This window comes from Cyprinus carpio, chromosome A22 (assembly GCF_018340385.1).
Source record: "Cyprinus carpio isolate SPL01 chromosome A22, ASM1834038v1, whole genome shotgun sequence".
Lineage (NCBI taxonomy): Eukaryota > Metazoa > Chordata > Actinopteri > Cypriniformes > Cyprinidae > Cyprinus > Cyprinus carpio.
Window position 1 is genome coordinate 14,323,786 of NC_056593.1, and position 20,413 is coordinate 14,344,198.

Here is a 20,413-nt window from a genome sequence, read left to right on the forward strand (position 1 = left end):
AAGAGGTCATTTGAGAGAATAACCATCCCAGCCTCCTTCAGTCACTGTCACACCCTCAACCTACAGCACACTTCACCACTAGAGGCTCTCTGCCTGCTTACTGCTCACAGAACAATCACCAAACTGAAGGCACTTTAAGACACTAAACACTTCTTCAAGAATTGTAACACTTATAATCAGTTTACATTTAACATTTATACCACTGAACATTGAAAATTAAAGTCTTGTTATTTAATAAGATTACTGGCTTGTGTCATACTTATTAAGTACTGTACCTGTTTACAAACACACACACACACACACACACACACACACACACACACACACACACACACACACAACACACACACAACATACACACACACACACACACACAATGTTATTTCTGCACGTATTTAAACAGTCATTGTGTCTTTAGTACACTCATGTTTGGCCTTCAGTTATCGTCACTGCTGGATCATGACAAGAATGCAGATCTTTCAGTGACGTCTCAATTTCACTTGCAAAGAACCTGAAAGAGAAAAACAAACGGGTCAAACACAACCTTTAAATGAATTTGACATTCAAATTTTATTCAGATTGGTTTATAGTCATATCAGTATATATCTGTAGTTTTGTGTGCTTCCTTGGTTTAATCAAATCAACCTTTTTGTTACACATTTCTTATATATTCCTTTCATTGTTATCATGTTAGTATTTGTCTTTAGTTTGACATAATATTCATCCAACAATTACCTGACATGCAAAAGCAGAGCAGTTTGTATTGTATATACTATATAATTTTATTGTATATGTATATTATATGTACACGGAACTTTGTTCTCAGAGTGATCAGACTGGTTCTCAAATACATATTACGTGTCATTTAGTTTGCGTGTCAGCTGATGTTTAATATTTTACTTTCACTCAGGCGTGGAGTTACTGTGCTGACACTCAGCTTCAGGATGCTGGAGATATAAACACGGTCACAGGTCAAAAGCAGAGGTGGACAAAGTACAAAACTCCATTACTTGAGTGAAAGTACAGACACTGCTGGTCAAATATTACTCCAGTACAAGGGAAAGTTTTAAGACAGATTTTAACTTAAGTAAAAGTACAGAAGTTCTTGCTTTTAAAAGTATATTTCCTTTTTTTATGTCAATGCACTGTTTTATTATTGTTGTCATGTCTTCTGTCTGATCCCCCTGTTCTTCGGTGTGCGTGTTCTGTATATGTCTGCATTTGCGCACATGGTGTTTTGTTTTGATCATTCGCCATGCACCCCTCTGTGGCGTTCCCCCCCCCCCCCCTCCCTCGTTACTACCTCTTCCGCTCCTAATTGTTTGACTCCGCTCACCTGAATTCAATGTCTGTTCATCTCTCGCTGTATTTATTTCCGTCTTTCGTGCCAATTGGTGCCAGATCGTTGCACGCCAATAGTCAATGTACAGCCACTCTGTCCGCTCCAGTCTAGCCTTTGTTCAGTCGTGCCATTGTCGGTCCTTGTCAGGTTTTTCTGCCACCAGTTGTTTTGTTCTTTCTATTTTTTTCCCCCTTCCTCATTTCCCAGACGAGGCATCTGCATTCCGCAGAAGTTTTTCGGTCCACTCTGATGTCGGTTCTCATGTGTCTTCCTCCCCTCTCCGTTCTCTACGCGGTCGCGCCATCGGGCGCCCCCTGCCGGGTGGTTTCGCAAGGACATTGAAGCCTCTGATTTTTCTGTTGGACTATTTTCATTGATTTCCCGGCCCTTTTTCTGTTCGTTTGAGGAAGTTTCTTTTGGACTTATTAAATTGGTCTCATACTGAAACCTGCATCTGTGTCCGGTGGTGTCCCTGACAGAACGATCTGGCCAAGATGGACACAGCAGGCGCAGATCCGGTCAGAACCGCAGTCACCCAGCAGGGCGTTCTTTTGGGCCAGCATGAAGCCAGACTGACGAACACCACAAGGGAGATGGAGTTCCTAGCAAACCAAGTGGTTGAGTTGACCACCCGCATCCAAGAGCTGCAATGAGAAGCTGCACAGGGTGGTGCAGTTCACCAGCTTCCTCGCCATGAGCTGGAGCCCCGATGTAATAACCCACCACCCCTATGATGGGGACCCCAACTCCTGCCGGGCCTTCTTGTCCCAGTGTTCCGTGGTGTTTGCCCTGCAGCCACGCACATACGCACTTGAGGAGTCCAAAGTGGCTTTTGTATTAACTCTATTAACTGGAAAGGCTAGAGACTGGGGAACATCCGTCTGGGAGACTCAAGCTCCCTGTTGTGCATCCTTCAAAGCTTTCCGCCAGGAGATGGAGAGGCTGTTTGACCGCTCTGCCAGAGGTCAGGAAGCGGCCGACCAGCTAGCACGGCTCCGTCAGGCGGGTCGCTCAGTGACTGACTATGCTATCCATTTCAAGACTCTGGCAGCTACCTGTGACTGGAATGAGGAGGCCTGTCGAGCTATGTTCCGTGCAGGGCTAGAGGATGACATCCAGGATGAGCTGGCCACTCAGGACTTGCCATGTGACTTTGTTGACCTTATCAATATGGCATTGCGGATCGAGGGTCGTCTTCGCCGCCGCCGCCAGCGCCTGGCAGTTCGTCCGTCCTGGAGGACGGAGGAGTCATCTCCTGTTTCCCCCACAGACTCCCTGAATGTCTCCTCCACTGAGCCTGAGCCAATGCAGGTGGGGCGTCTTCGCCTCACTCCACAACAAAAAAACAGCAACGCCTCGCCCTAGGGCTGTGCCTGTAATGCGGCAAATCAGGTCACTTCGCAGCAGGCTGCCCGCTAAAAGTCAAGGCTCGCCAGTAAAGAGGGGGATCCTGGTGAGCGTTACCCCTTTATTGAATTCCCCCTCCTCTCGTAATCTCCTTCCTGCCTCTATTCAGTTTGGTGATGTTTCTAACTCTTGCGCGGCACTGGTTGACTCGGGAGCAGAGGGCAACTTTATGGACGTCTCTCTAGCCACCCGGTAGGGGATTCCTGCCATTCCTCTTCCTGAATCTATTCCTGCCCGTTCCTTGAATGGCACCTTAATTACTACTGTCTCCTATGCTACTCCTCCTGTCAATCTTATTGTCTCGGGCAATCACCGTGAGGTAACCACGCTGTACCTTCTTGAATCCCCGAGTGCCCCCCATAGTATTGGGGCACCCGTGGTTGGTCCAACATGCCCCTCACGTGGATTGGTCTAGCAACTCTGTCTTGTCTTGGAGTAAGTTTTGTCTTGCGTCTTGCTTGGGTGCTGCCTCTTTTTCCGGTGTCTGTGTGTCCTGTCTTGCAGGTGGAGGCTGCTGATTTGAATGGGGTCCCGGTGGAGTACCACGACTTGTGCCAGGTGTTTAGCAAGTCCCGGGCTACCTCCTTACCTCCACATCGCCCTTACGATTGTGCCATCAAGCTCCTCCCAGGCACTTCTCCGCCCAAGGGTCACTTGTTTTCCCTTTCAGGTCCTGAAAGAGAGGCCATGGACAAGTACATTAATGAATCCCTTAAAGCCGGTCTCATTCGACCCTCTTCATCTCCTGCAGGTGCTGGGTTCTTCTTTGTCAAGAAGAAGGATGGCTCCCTGCGTCCTTGTATAGATTATCGAGGCCTGAATGACATCACTATTAAGAACAGGTACCCCTTGCCTCTTATGTCGTCTGCCTTTGAGCTATTGCAGGGAGCCAAGGTCTTCACCAAGCTAGACCTCCGGAATGCCTATCATCTAATTCGCATACGTGAGGGGGATGAGTGGAAGACAGCCTTCAACACACCCACGGGACACTTTGAGTACCGGGTCCTACCATTTGGTCTGACCAATGCCCCAGCTGTCTTCCAGGCCCTGGTTAATGACGTGTTGAGAGACATGGTGAATCGCTTCGTCTTTGTGTATCTTGATGATATATTGATATTTTCCCCATCTCTGCAGGTACACACTCAGCATGTTCGCCAGGTGCTACAAACGGCTGCTGGAGAACCAGCTTTATGTCAAGGCGGAGAAGTGCGTCTTCCATGCCCCCAGTCGGTTCCGTTCTTGGGGTTCGTTATTTCTGCGGGAGAGATCAGAGCAGACCCCTGTAAGGTAAGGGCCGTTGCCGAGTGGCCAGCTCCTGACTCTCGTAAGGCTCTGCAGCGGGTTCCTGGGGTTTGCCAACTTCTATCGGCGGTTCATCCGGAACTTTGGTCAGATTGCTGCACCCTTAACGGCACTCACCTCTCCCAAGGTATCGTTCAAGTGGAATATTGGGGCACAGGAGGCCTTTGATAAATTAAAGTCCCGGTTTATCTCTGCTCCTGTCTTGTCTATTGCAGACCCTGAACGTCAGTTCATTGTTGAGGTGGATGCCTCTGATGTCGGTGTAGGGCACGGCCCTATCTCAGCGGTCACAAAAGGATGGAAAGGTGCATCCCTGTGCCTTCTTCTCCCACCGCCTGAGTTCCCCAGAACGGAATTACGACATAGGTAATCGGGAGTTGTTGGCGGTCAGGCTGGCTTTGGGGGAGTGGCGTCACTGGCTGGAGGGCGCAGTTCGGCCCTTCCTGGCTTCAAAAATGTTAAGCCCGATGCTCTTTCTCGTCTCTTCGAGGCTCCTGGGGAGGAAGAGTCAGCTGACACCATTTTGCCCAAAGAGGTGGTGGTGGCATCCCTCTCTTGGGGCATCGAGAGACGAGTAGAGGAGGCCCTACTTAAGGGGCCTGTGCCGAAAGGGGGTTCCAGCGGGTAATCTATTTGTTCCCACCAAGCTGCGCTCTGAAGTAATCCAGTGGGGTCACTCGTCCAGGCTGGTCTGTCATCCAGGAGTCCGGAGGTCGCTGGCTGCCATCCGTCAGCGATTCTGGTGGCCATCCATGGCCAAGGATTTCAGGTATTTTGTGGCTGCCTGCTCTGTGTGCGCTCAGAACTAGACTTCCAATGCGCCTCCCGTTGGTCTACTCCACCCGTTGCCCATCCCGTCTCGCCCCTGGTCACATTTGGCTCTTGATTTTGTCACTGGCCTCCCTGAATCTAAGGGTAACACCGTCATTCTCACGGTGGGTGGACCGTTTCTCCAAGGCGGCCCATTTCATTCCCCTTCCCCAAGCTCCCCTCTGCCAAGGAGACTGCTCAGGTGATGATTGATCACGTGTTCCGGATTCATGGTCTTCCAGTCAACGTGGTCTCTGATAGGGTCCCCAGTTTGTCTCCCGGTTTTGGAGGGAGTTCTGTCGGCAGATCGGGGCCTCTACGAGTCTGTCATCAGGATTCCATCCCCAGACCAACGGGCAGTCAGAGCGAGCAAACAGGATTTGGAACGTACTCTTCGCTGCCTGGCATCCCACCATCCGAGCTCCTGGTGTCAACAGCTGTCCTGGGTAGAATACGCCCATAACTCCCTTCCGGCCTCTGCCACAGGTATGTCCCCATTCCAGTGTTCTGTCGGTTATCAACCCCCGCTGTTTCCCACACAGGAACCCGAAGCTGCGGTCCCGTCTGCTTTGGCTCTTGTCCGACGGTGTCGACGCACCTGGAAGAGGGCTAAGGCGGCCTTGGCCCAGGCTAATAGGCAGACCAAAGCAGCGGCCGATCGTCACCGGACTCCTGCTCCCCGTTACGTGTGTGGTCAAAGGGTATGGCTCTCCACCAAGGACCTGCCTCTCAGGGTAGCCTCACGTAAGTTGGCACCCAGGTTCATTTGGCCCATACCAGATCACCAAGGTCCTGAGTCCAGCGGCGGTGCGGCTCAAGCTCCCTACCACGCTTGGTCGGGTGCACCCTGTTTTCCATGTTTCCAGGGTTTAAACCTGTGTTGCATTCCCCTCTTGTTCCCTCTGCCCCAAACCCCCCCTCCCCCCCGTCTAGTGGATGGCTCCCCGGTCTATACGGTGCGGAAGTTGCTAGACGTCCGACGTAGGGGTCGGGCTTTCAATATCTTGTGGACTGGGAGGGCTATGGTCCAGAGGAGAGGAGCTGGATTCCGGGCCGGGACATCTTGGATCGGACACTGGTCAAGGACTTCTATCGGCGACGAGGTGAGCCCCTTCCTGCGGCACCTGGTGGCGTCCGGCGGAGTGGGGGTACTGTCATGTCTTCTGTCTGATCACCCTGTTCTTCGGTGTGCGTGTTCTGTATATGTCTGCATCTGCGCACATGGTGTTTTGTTTTGATCGTTCGCCATGCACCCTTCTGTGGCGTTCCCCCCCCCCCCCCCCCCCCGTTACTACCTCCTTCCGCTCCTAATTGTTTGACTCCGCTCACCTGAATTCAATGTCTGTTCAGCTCTCGCTGTATTTATTTTCGTCTTTCGTGCCAATTGGTGCCAGATCGTTGCACGCCAATAGTCAATGTACAGCCACTCTGTCCGCTCCAGTCTAGCCTTGTTCAGTCGTGCCATTGTCGGTCCTTGTCAGGTTTTTCTGCCACCAGTTGTTTTGTTCTTTCTATTTTTTCCACCTTCCTCATTTCCCAGACGAGGCATCTGCATTCCGCAGAAGTTTTTCGGTCCTCTCTGATGTCGGTTCTCATGTGTCTTCCTCCCCTCTCCGTTCTCTACGCGGCCGCGCCATCGGGCGCCCCCTGCCGGGTGGTTTCGCAAGGACATTGAAGCCTCTGATTTTTCTGTTGGACTATTTTCATTGATTTCCCGGCCTTTTTTCTGTTTGTTTGAGGAAGTTTCTTTTGGACTTATTAAATTGGTCTCATACTGAAACCTGCATCTGTGTCCGGTGGTGTCCCTGACAATTGTTGTATGTAATATGTGTATACCTTATGTCTCTAAAACAACTTACAATACATTACATCTACTAAATACAATGATAAGCATGCAGTAAAAAGCTTATAGTATGTTAAAAACCTATAGAAACAAAACAAGTGAGTTGAGAATTATTATTATTATAATTATTATTATTTAACACCCCAACCCACCTCCAGAGAAGCAGCATGGTAGTGATCTCACACAACTCTAATCAGTCACACATCTACGTGAACCGAGCGGATAGTTAAATTACTGTAAATACAGACTGATAAGAAAAAAATAATCAAACCTGCTTTAAAACCCAGCAACACAACTGTAGCTGTATAACTATACAACAGCAATGCTGCTTAAAAAAAAAAAGATGCTTTAAAACCCAGCAACACAACTGTAGCTGTAAAAAAAAAAATGCTCTCTATTGGTTCTCACTGTACTTTGATGTCATACACAGAAAGAGTCTGCGCAGGGTTGCTTCAAGTCAGACATTTATTGTGTTTTGTTAGGAGACTCACAACATTTCTTTTGTGGTATTGTAGGTATTATTTTCAGTTTACACAATTTAGGAAAATCAGACAGTATGTCGAATACCTGTACCACAACAATAAGGTCTTAACATTTAATTGTAAATATCACATATTCAACTGGCCAGTGTTCAAAAAATGCTGAGAAATCACTTCACGTAACCTTACAAGAGTGATAACTGATAGACTGTCTGAAAAAAAAAGTCACATTTAAGAGTAGAAAAAAAAATCACCCACTGACTCTCAAAACTTTCTACTTCGGGACCTTAGAAATGTAGTGTAGTGAAAAGTATGATATTTGTCTTTCAGTTACAGTCATAATTTTTCAGAAATAAGAATACTCAAGTAAAGTAGGCACAGATACTCAAAAAGTGTGCTTAATGTACTGTCCACCTCTGGTCGAAAGAGTCCACTCCCATTTCTCTTTTTTAACCTGATGGGAGCAACAGTATCTAGAATGCTATAAAATAGTGCCCATACTGATAGTTACTACATCGAGTTCATATGTATTTATAGGTAGGCAAAGCACTTCAGACAAATCAAAAAAAAAGTTTTTGTCTTCACTGGTTAGAATAACAGTTTTACCAACTCGACGACGTGACGATGCGATATGACTAATACACACAGTGAGCCAAAGACGAGGTAACAATCTCTATGATATCATGACTTTGAAGTACAATATCTATATCTTTAATATCAATTCCATGTGATGTTACAAATGACTAAAACATATTACAGGATAAACATATTAAACATTTCTTAATAAATATTTTAAAAGTCGTTCACGGCATAGGATATGTACTGTATGTCTGACATAATATATAATATAAGCCTGAGGGGAAAGAAGAAGAAAAAAGGCAGTTACTGTTTTTATGAAGTGTCTAATACGCTTTAGTGGAAAAAAATTAAAAATTAAAAATACCAACACTAAATTTTTACCAGTCAAGCAGGGAAATTATTTTCAACTGAATCAAATACATCAGACATAAGTCAAATACTAGAGGTCTAAAAGCAAAAAAGAAATAAAGCTTTCATCTTAAATCTGAGGTAGTAAACCAAAGCGTCCAACATTAAACTAATAATATAAGAAATGTGCCTACCCAACAAAAAATGGACTTGAATATATAATGTCTTGTGCATCCTTAAGACACTAAAAACTAAGACTTACTGGATTTTGGAGCAAACATGATTGATGTCTTGAGTAAGAGTATGAGAAGAGAGGCTTTCATGATGCTTTCCATCAAAACTTACAAAAGGAAAAGATTATGTAGCCACAAATCTGTAGAATTAGGCAGATAAACTCAATCTACTCCTGGAAATGTGTTTTGTTTACTGTAAGATGATCAATGCCTTCAGTAATGTCCATTAAACAAAGACACGGCTCACACAGAGGGTCTGTCGACTAATTTCACAACTACGTAGCACATTAACAGACTACACAGATCAAATGAGAAACTACAGTGACTTATAAAAAGTAGCACAAATAGTTGAATCAGGACTTTAGTTGAAGGCATTAAGATTTATAGTCTGACTTCAAGAGCACTTCAGCTGCTGAAACTGTACATTCAACATCTGGGGGAGAAAGAAGCTGCTCATTTAAATTTGAATGTTCAGACACTGATTAAAAATTCATCTAAATGTGTGATTTGTGTATGATTATGCACATCAAATAAATCTGATATGTTCTACAAGAATTGGTTTATTTTAGAAATATGATCAAGTGAACACAACAGATGTATTATTTTATCTGCACAATTTATTGAGTGTTTAACGTTGAGATCATCCACATACAATGAAACACAAGTTTCTTAAGCTCTGAATACCTGAGAATACTGCAGTATATTTAAGAGATCTAAAGGCATCTTTTCACACTCATGAAGCTCATGCATTTACATGAACAGACACATAACTAGTAGAACTAAACTTATCGAACTCAAATAGTCCATATGAAGCAAATATTGTGCTCTTCTGACATCAGTCTGCAGAGCTGTGTAACAGATCTAAACCCTGAGAAACATCTTTATGTGTTTTATCTGTACATACACAGAAAATAAAAACTGATGTGTTATCATGAAATAATGAATCAGATCTGGTGAATGATGTGCAGCAACAATTTAACAAATATAAAATAATACAGAAAGAACACAAAATACATGTATTCTGTCAAACACAACTAGAAAGAGCACCTGTGGTACAGAAATGTTAGGGGCAAACATACTGTCAGATTCAGACATCACTGGAATATAAAAAAAGCGTCAAGATCTTATTCTGTTATACAAAAAAAAAAAAAAAAACCCTACATGTGGCAATAAAATAAAAGAAACTCACACTGTCTTATACACTAGCTGTTTTTTACACCAGAAGGAACCAATAAAAGATGTAACGATTCAGAAAAAGTGTAAAATGAAACTTTTAGATCTGTTTATGTTGCTGTTGTTTGTTCTGCAGTTGTGGCTGATGAGAAAGAGCAAGCTTGAAGTATTTTTCTATAGTTAAATATGATGAAACCAGCAATAATAAACACTAGTATTAATAATACAGGTACTGCAATGTAACCCCAGTGCAAAGATGATGATTTCACCACATCTGGATCCGTTTCTACTTGGGTTTTTATTTCCTTTCTCTGTTGTTGATTCTGCAACAGAACAGCAAGAACAAACAACATTATTACACTGTCATAAACACAACAGATCCGTCTAAGATTAATATACAGCAGCATTCAGACTGGAACATATTTGGTTAAAACACGTATTCAGATTTTATTTAAATAATGTAATTAAAAACATCATACATTAATCAACCATTTTTCACACACCTTTGAGGATCAGCTGTACAGTATTTCTTTCAGATGAGTGTGTGGTGATGAGACAGGTGTATTCTCCTGCATCAGTGTGTTGAAGATTGATGAGTCTGAGGGAGAAGTTTCCTCTCAGATACTCATCAGGGAAGGTTTTAGTTCTGTTCTTGTACCGCTGGTTTTGTGTGCTGCTTCTGAATCTTCACCCTTGATTATATCAAACACATTTATGTGGCCACTATATAGCCAATACACATTAATGTCTTGAGGTTTAAGATCATGTTTTGAGCTGAAGAACACGGCAGAAGAACGACAGAACCACAACAAAACCCTCTACTGTGACCTGCAGACACACTGAAATCACACAAACTCTAAACACACAGTTTACACATGAAGCATGAATTAATCTTTCAAATGTAGTTTGCTTCTTGCTCACCTTTATTTACCAGCACTTGCAAACACACAGATGAAACAGCAACTGCAGAAACAGAAAACATTTGTTAATTTAGATCTTAGTTATACTGTTTTTTATTTTAAGGTTGAAAGTTAAAGTGAGACACTTGTGGTGATCCTTCAGAACGGGGCAGATCTAAATCAGCAAATGTTTCCATTTATTCCCCTTAATATTATATTGGATGTTGCATCCTCATCATCTTCCTGTACAGACTAAACTCATCTCTAAATATTAATTCATTCAGTAAATGTTTTTAAAGCAGGAATTTTCACTCAAAACTTTATCTTCAATGCACTGAGACTATAGGAAAATACCATCAAGTAAAACAAACTGCACAAAACAATGAATTACAAACAATTGTCAAAACAATGCTAATACTAAATTTTTTAAACCAAAATACATTTACATAAATACAGTTATTTTCATGCTGATGAACCCCATTAATGCTGTCAATGCTTGTTTAATAAAGCAGTTGAAGATCAAAAACAAACCAAACCAAACACGGATACATCAGGCCTTCAGTACAGAGAAACTACGACTCGTCTGTCAAAACAGCGTTTCATTCTGAATTCATCAAACATACCTGAAGATCATGATGCCCCAAATATTATTCATATATAATACATTCAAATATATAACATATAAATATGTCTGATATGGAGGTGAAATAATACTTTTTCACACAACAGAAAGTATCGTAACACTTCCGTATCAATATGCCATGCACACCTCGATGACATCAGACTCTAGTGACGTCACCAGCAATCACGTGAAATATTCGTAAATGATCGGCTCACTGTTATAGTTCGTCTTCCTAAGTTTACGTACATTTAAGACTTCTCAGAGAGAATTTGACTTTTAGATGTTTTACAACTTTTGAGTCATATCATTCAGAAAAATAACAGTGTTTTAGATTTAAAATTAAAAGAAAGCTTTTTTTCACACACAAAATATTCACAATAATAATGAATAAAACAACAACATTAACTATTATTATTATTATTATTATTACTGAAGTACACACAGACAAATCAAATTCATCATCCATGTATTGAAAACTTATGTATATAATAAATGTCAACCTTAAAATGTGGCTGAAATAACATGAGGGTCGACCAGATGTATCATCAAAAAATAAATAAATAAATAAAAGACTAACATCAGACCACCATAAACAAAAAAATAAATCAATCAATAAATAAATAAACAAACACACACAAAACACAACTTACATGAATGCTGGAGTGAAGCTTCCTTTCGTCGACTCTTCTGGGAAACGCTGTATTCTGGATCCTGATCCTCAAGTGAATCATTTCTCTGAATGATGTTTAATATATTCCTGCTTTAACTGGGTCTCAAAACAGTCTTGCTTGAATTCAGTTTATGGTCACTGTAAGAGCAGGACAAGAACACAGAGCTTCCAGTAACATCCTCATTCAAGACCTGCAGAGAACATTAAAGAGAGAGAACTGAAAACAAGCCATACAATCATGAATTAGCCTTTCAGATTGTGTTTATTAATGACACCAAAAGATGCAGCTGAGAGAACAGAAAACACATTAGACACTCTTTTCTGAAGACAATCAATCAATCAATCAATATAGAAAATATATCAATGGTTGAGATGTAATTACCTGTGTGGAGATTTATTTGTCTTCATATCTGGGATCCAGAAATCCAGAAAGATCTGCCGCATAGTTCGGTTGAGCTCTCTCTCTCTCTCTCCTTCTCTCTCTCACTCTCTTGTATTTATCCTCACAGACTGCAGTGCTTGTAGACACACAGTGCTATACTGGATTGGATTGATGGAAGCAGAGACTTTAACTTTCCAAATAGTTGTCAGACCAGATGAGCTGCTGAGTGACCAGATGACAGTGCGTTTAGCGAGAAACAAATCACAGCAACTCCCTTTTTGACCACCACTCCCTTTCTATTTTTATCTTTTTCGGTCACTGTGAGAGAACGACATGATAAGATCTTCCAGTTACACCCTCACCCTGAAGAGAAACTGTAAGAGAGAGAGAAACAAAATGGTCAAAGATACAGACATTTAAATTTCATTAATGTGTGTTTATGTACATATCAGCAGATATCAGCAACATCAGTCAGGTTCTTAAATATATACTTTAAGTTTTGACTCATTTAGTTTGTGTCTCACATGTGTCTGCTGTTGTGGAGCACTTGAAACACACAGCTCGACAAAAGAGCAAAGAGCTGTGTGAAAACAAGGTAAAATGGTATGGCTGCTTCAGTAAATGTGTTTGTAAATGCACATATGCTTTTGTTAACACTGTCAGGTAAAAAGTTTGGCGGTTGGCCACATCCAGTATAATGAATGGATTTCTATCACCCTCTGCTGAGTATCTATGGACAAAACCATTTCTTTCTTAAACTAGGTTTTTCTTTAACCAGCAGATGGCAGAAATCTACACCTAACGCTTAGATCAATATCCAGAAACATCTTATATTTAATTTAGAAAATCATTTAAGTATTTTTTTCATAAAAAAATAATAGATGAGAAGTAAACAATAACAATATATATATATAATATATATATATATGATATATATATATATATATATATATATATATATATATATATATATATATTATGTTTATTATTAAAATGTATGGTTTTTTTTTTACAATCACTCTATAAACTTTTGGGTCATATATACCCCAAATACACTGAGTGGTAAACAGGAAACTAAGGTAATATGAGGGTTAAAGCATTATTATTTTTGTAATCTATAGTGAAATACTTTTTAAAAGTAACATTCCCAACCCTTTATTTTGGTTCATGTGGGTTTAACTGCAGCTGAAATGCTTAGTATTTTTCTCATTGCTCTTTCAGTTCACCGAGGGAGCCTTTTCTAGCCTCCATCAAACCAACAGAATGTCAATGTGCAATATGATCACATGGTCACTTTATTTATCAGGACTTTTATAAATGTACTAAATGTGGCATGTCAAGGTGCAATACAATATCTGGTCACTAATCACTATTGGCACTTATTCTATTTCAATTTGTACTTTTTGTATATACTTACTGTTTCATGTCAATGTGCAGTACTATAGATAATCACTTTACTCAGATTGCACAGTGTGCAATATTATGAGTCACTTGTTGTATGTACATTTATAATTTTTTGTTAATTTTTAACCAGAAATCTTCTGTTGTACATGTTTTAATGAAGTGATGAGCCCTTCGTTATTGAGGTCATGGATCATTATGGTGTTAAAAAAAAAAAAAAAAAAAAAAAAAAAAAGTGTACACTGTGGGTCAAAGACTTCCTCTTCATCATTTCTTTCGTGTCTTCTTCACACGTGTAGTGTGGAGGGAACCAAATTTTATATTGAAGTGATCAAGAGAACATGAAGATCATACAGCTTCAGATCTGTAAGTTACATATTATGAATATTATTTACATACATTCACCAACTTTGCAAACTCAAAACTTTATCATAAATTGTTTTATTCTTCACACAGTGGTATTAATCTGTTGTAAAGCTGCAGTTTCAGATCTACTGACTGATCTGGGATCAAATGTGTTCATAAACTGTGGATCTTGATGAAAATGAGGTTTATTGGATTTTACTGAAAACAGCAGATCCTCCGACAGTGATTCTACTATCATTCACAGCACCAATATCACATTTTACTTTTAATAAAACATTCAGAAACAAATATTCAGTTGCAGTGTTTTAAACATCGTCTGGTTGTTAATAATGTGACTGCTGATGAATTAGGAGTTTATTACTGTATGAACACACGCACACCTCCAAAACTCAGCCACAGCACCAGACTGCACTTCAATGGTGAGTTCATTTGCTCATGTAGAAATTAAAACATCCTGATAATCAGTACTTATTAATGTAATTATTTTATATTTTGTTATTTACTACTACAGTTTTATTAAAAAAAAAAAAAAAAAAAAAAAACATAAGCCCTCTCATTGGTCGCTCCACATAGAGATTTATTTGTTATCGATATATAATTCATTTCTACAAATCTGCATCATTGTCACTGAGCTCCAGTAAAAGACTGACAGTAACAAACCGTGGAAACTTTCATTACAGAAACTCAACTGACTGAGTGTCACAGTCAAACAGTGCTGCAGGAGTTTATTGATCAGAAATCAAACACAGACTTCTGCTCATTCTGCTGATCAGTGAGTAATTCTTCTTAAATTAAATTAGCAAATTTAACACTAGTTGTGCTGTCTGTGAAAATATCTATATGATGCTCTTCTGCAGTACGGAGGTGAAAATGTGTTTCATTACTTAGTCTTTTGACTATTAGTTTTGGGCATGTATGACCCTCCATATATTGTTACAGTTTAAAAAAATATTGAATCTGAATATTAAAATATTGAATCTTGAAGTTCTCTTAGTCTTTGTCTTTGCTGCTGAAAGAAAAACAGAACGGATGGAAAAACATGCTTATGATGCTGATCTGCAGACACAAGTTTCGTATCAGCCTCAAGGTGCAAAACTATAACAAGTACAATAAGGTAAATATTTGAAACCATTTAAAATCTTAAAATAATTAATACAATTTATTACTATTATTTTATAATTATTAAGGTTTTTATTTCTAGAACTACAACAAATAGTAGGCTTTTGTTTAGATTAATTTTGGTTTTACTGCAGCTGAGATGCTAACTGTTTTTCTCATTGTTCTTTCAGTACGCTGCGGTGGATTTTACTATAAAAAAATAGTCATCAAGCCAACAGCATCTGTGTGTGATTATATAACATGTTCTTAGATATGATGTGAATTATCCTGAAGAATAAATAGTTTTACATTATCAAGTGTATTGGGGAGAACTGGGGATAGTTTTTCACACTTCTCCAGTAAAAAAATAAAGCTATTTAGAACATTTCTGTATAGACATAAAACTTGCATACAAATCACTATTCACTAAATATTACTAAATATTGATTATTTGAAATACAATTTTATATTTCCACAATTACCAGCCAGGGAAAAAAAGAGACAGTTTAGGAGTTTACGGTCACAGTGTCTGTTCTGTGTCTCCCTGGGGGGGGGTCCCCCCGGTGCCACTAGAGGTCTCACTTCCCCTGATTGTCACCCCCTTCTGAACTACATTTCCCACTAGCCTTATCTGTTCATCACTGTTCATTGTGTTCAGCTGTCACCACTTACCTTGTTTGCACCTGTCTATAAATACCCTGGTTGTTTCTGTCATTGTTACGGAGTCCTTGTTGAATGTCACCTTTTGTTTGAGTTTCCTTGCCTGAGTTTGTGTTTCATGTTTTGGACTGATAGCCTGGATTTGACCTTTGCCTGGATGTTGTCTGATTTTGGGGATCACCCCAATAAACATACTGATTTGGATCTACCTGTCTGTGTGCGTGTCGTGACAGAAGGACTCCGTCCAACCTAGATCCAGCGATATGTTTTTTGAGGATTCTCCCCCAGCCATCGAGCGGGAGAGAGGGAGTGAGTGGAGGAACCCTGCCTTGTATTTCTTCTTCCCCTGTACTGCATTTTGTTGCCTTGTACCCACATGTGTAATGACAATAAAGTTGAATCTAATCTAAAAAAAAAAACTAATCTTAAGGACCTTTTTATTACTTAAACAGTAGCAAAAGGATGGAAAAATGCTATCAGGCTGTATTGATACTATAGAGATGAGATAAGGTATTATTCAAAGAGTGCAAGGCAACTGGGCAAACAGGATATAGTCTTTATAATAGTTCATAAGTGTGATGAGTGGGGCGGGGGCCGAGAGCCGTGGGAAAGGAGCGAGGCCGGTGGAGTGATTGGGAAATGAGCGACACCTGCTCCACTCACCGGTCTCGAGTCCCACGGAGGAGATCGGGAGGATACAAAAGAGGAGCGACGATAGTGAAGGACGAGAGAAGCCCAGGCCTGGTTAATTGACTATCGTCGCTCCTCTTTTGTATCCTTCCGATCTCCTCCCTGGGACTCGAGACCGGTGAGTGGAGCAGGTGTCGCTCATTTCCCAATCACTCCACCGGCCTCGCTCCGTTCCCACGGCTCTCTGCCCCACCCTACTCGTCACAATAAGTTTAACATAGGCATGTCAAGGAGATTTTTTAAAAGTCAACTTATTTATCCATAACTGCTCTCAAGGTAATTTCAGGAACCAGTGAGTGAAGACATAAACCAATATTGAAAACAGTGTGTGTATAAATTGTTTTTAGGATTCTTTGATGAGTTGTAAGTTCAAAAGAACATCATTTATTTGAAATATATACTTTTATAACATTTTAAATGTCTTTACTGTCACTTTTGATCAATTTAATGCATCCTTTCTGAATAAAAGTATTAATTTCTTTAATTTCTTTCCACCCAAAAAAAGAAATAAATAATTTAAATTCTTACTAACCCCAAACTTTTGAACGGTAGTGTATAATGTTACAAATTATATATTTTTCAGATAAATGTTGTTCTTTTGAACCTTCTATTAATCACAGAATCCTGTGAAAAAAAAAATAAAATAAAAAAATGCACAACTGTTTTTATCATTGATAATATTAAGAAAGGTTTCTTGAGCACCAAATCAGCATATTAGAATGATTTCTGAAGGATCATGTGACACTGAAGACCTGCAGTAATGATGCTGAAAATCGTTTACTATTATATTATTATTATTTTAAATTGTAATAATATATCATGATATTACTGTTTTTACTGTATTTTGGATCAAATCAATTTTTGAACAGTAATATATGTCCAACAGAATAATTCTAGCATTATTTACCAATGTAGTATTTTCCATTGTACGTATTATTTTACCAAAAAACAACTGGATGATTGACACTTTGTGATGATAATGTTTGTTCCAAAAGGCTTGTTTAAATGCAAGAAACTAGTTTATTAGATATTAAACATATAAATTGTGTCAAGACCGGCTGTCAGTCTGTGTGTTGTGGGGATTTCAGTGCAGTTTACATAGTTACGTCCAGTAGGTGGTGGCGGCAAGGGACTGTTATGAGTGAGTGTGTCAGTCAGTAGACTATTCAACCATTTCAGTCCAAAAGTCTGCTTTATTCAGGAACTAACCATGGCTATCAATATATCAATCATAGCTATTTCAAGAGGGAATTTATATGCCGATGTAATTCCCGAAACTTTAATTACCGAAGCTGAAATTTAGCTTCACCGGAGCGGCACCAATCAAGCAGTCATGTCAACGATGTCCTGCACTTAGCGGTCTTTAGACATGGGGCCGGGCATTTAAAATTTGAAGAGACATGACAACTAGCCCATAAACAAACTTAATATAAATTACTGTAAATAATTAAGTTACAAAATTTACCATATCCATTGCATGAATTTAATCACATTTGTCATTATAATTTTTACTCAAATAAAAATATCTGAGGGACCCCCTAAGTCTATTTTTTACTTCTTTAACCGGATCCCCCAGCCCCCCTTCAATTCGAGCACTGCTCTTGACAGAAGCAGCAGTTTTGCAGTCGATTATTATATTATTATTATTATTTTTTTTTTTCAGTTTAACGTTTAAATTAATATTTAATTTAAAGGGGTCATATGATGTGATTACAATTTTTCCTTTCTCTTTGGAGTGTTACAAGCTCTTGGTGCATAAAGAAGATCTGTGAAGTTCAAAAGACTAAAGTCTCAAATCCAAAGAGATATTCTTTATAAAAGTTAAGACTTGTCCACACCCCCCTAAAATGGCTCGTTCTAACACGCCCCCACAAGATTTGCATAACGCTGCCCAGATGTTCACGCAAAGAAAGAAGGCGTACCTTTTATTCTCGCTGTAGTGTTGTTGTTGCCGCCGCCGCCATGTCGTATAAAACGCTGTGTGTTTCACTGTGAAAGCGACACTACTTTGTTTGGCCTTCTAAAAGAGGATGATATCCGCTTCATCATGCCTGGAGCTGATCCGTGCTGGTCGCTGAGGAAATGCATTTAACTTTGCACTGTGGATCGACGGATCAGCTTTCCAGCCCGGGGTCCGTCACATGTGGTTGCCACAAGCTCCTTCGTTGAATCCGCCATTCTCAAGCTGCCCGCCTCTGCTCACTCTAGCTGGCCGCGGCTCACTCTAGTCCTCTGGCCTCCACTCACTCAAGGCCGCTGTGTGTGACACTGTTTCATTGAGAAAGTGAAACTACTTTGTTTTTGCCTTCCAAAAGAGGACACAACTAGACATCATGTTTATATCACGTTTATAATGTTTTTTACGTTTGTCTTGTTGCTCCGGCTGGACACGGCATCACAGTATGTGGAAAATAATGTGTTTTTTGAAACCTTAAACCGCATAACACACATTTCATTACACCAAATACACAAAATAATGTTCTTTTTAGCAGCATCATTTGACCCCTTTAATATATATATATATATATATATATATATACAGGTGCTGGTCATATAATTAGAATATCATCAAAAAGTTGATTTATTTCACTAATTCCATTCATAAATTTAAACTTGTATATTATATTCATTAATTACACACAGACTGATATATTTCAAATGTTTATTTCTTTTAATTTTGATGATTATAACTGACAACTTAGGAAAATCCCAAATTCAGTATCTCAGAAAAATTAGAATATTGTGAAAAGGTTCCAATATTGAAGACACCTGGTGCCACACTCTAATCAGCTAATTAAATCAAAAAACCTGCAAAGGTCTTTAAATGGTCTCTCAGACTAGTTCTGTAGGCTACACAATCATGGGGGAAGACTGCTGACTTGACAGTTGTCCAAAAGATGACCATGACCAGATGTACAAGCAATAGGGATAACCGCACCCTGGAGAGGATTGGGAAACAAAACCCATTCAAAAATGTGGGGGAGATTCACAAAGAGTGGACTGCAGCTGGAGTCAGTGCTTCAAGAACCACTACACACAGACGTATGCAAGACATGGGTTTCAGCTGTCGCATTCCTTGTGTAAAGCCACTCTTGAACAACAGACAGCGTCAGAAGCGTCTCGCTTCATAAAGGACTGGACTGCTGCTGAGTGGTCCAAAGTTATGTTCTCTGATGAAAGTAAATTTTGCATTTCCTTTGGAAATCAGGGTCCCAGAGTCTGGAGGAGGATGTGATGGTGATGAGTTGCAAGTTGTTTGAGGTCCATTGTAAAGTTTCCATAATCAGTGATTGGTTTGGGGTGCCATGTCATCTGCTGGTGTTGGTCCACTGTGTTTTCTGAGGTCCAAGGTCAACGCAGCTGTATACCAGGAAGTTTTAGAGCACTTCATGCTTCCTGCTGCTGACCAACTTTATGGAGATGCAGATTCATTTTCCAACAGGACTTGGCACCTGCACACAGTACCAAAGCTACCAGTACCTGGTTTAAGGACCATGGAATCCCTGTTCTTAATTGGCCAGCAAACTCGCCTGACCTTAACCCCATAGAAAATCGATGGGGTATTGTGAAGAGGAAGATGCGATATGCCAGACCCAAGAATGCAGAAGAGCTGAAGGCCACTATCAGAGCAACCTGGGCTCTTATAACACCTGAGCAGTGCCACAGACTGATCGACTCCATGCCACGCCGCATTGCTGCAGTAATTCATGCAAAAAGGAGCCCCAACTAAGTATTGTGTGCTGCACATGCTCATACTTTTCATGTTCATACTTTTCAGTTGGCCAAGATTTCAAAAAATCCTTTCTTTGTTTTGGTCTTAAGTAATATTCTAATTTTCTGAGATACTGAATTTGTCATCAAAATTAAAAGAAATAAACATTTGAAATATATCAGTCTGTGTGTAATGAATGAATATAATATACAAGTTTCACTTTTTTGAATGGAATTAGTGAAATAAATCAACTTTTTGATGATATTCTAATTATATGACCAGCACCTGTATATATATCACTCAACACCGCGTCACCAGTGGTAGTTGGTCCCATTACCACCGCAGTGGTAAAAATCTGCCACTGTCACAGCCCTACGTGAAATACAATTCAAACATT

General features: G+C 40.3%; 1 long non-coding RNA gene across 1 annotated transcript; it reads right to left on the bottom strand.

The window, feature by feature from the left end:
* Positions 1-10,437: 10,437 nt before the first annotated feature.
* Positions 10,438-12,156, bottom strand: LOC122134907. The gene is made up of 3 exons (XR_006153205.1): positions 12,090-12,156; positions 11,688-11,898; positions 10,438-10,479 (listed from the first exon to the last, which is right to left on the bottom strand). It is a non-coding gene; the product is annotated as an uncharacterized LOC122134907 (long non-coding RNA).
* Between the last annotated feature and the right edge of the window lie 8,257 nt (positions 12,157-20,413).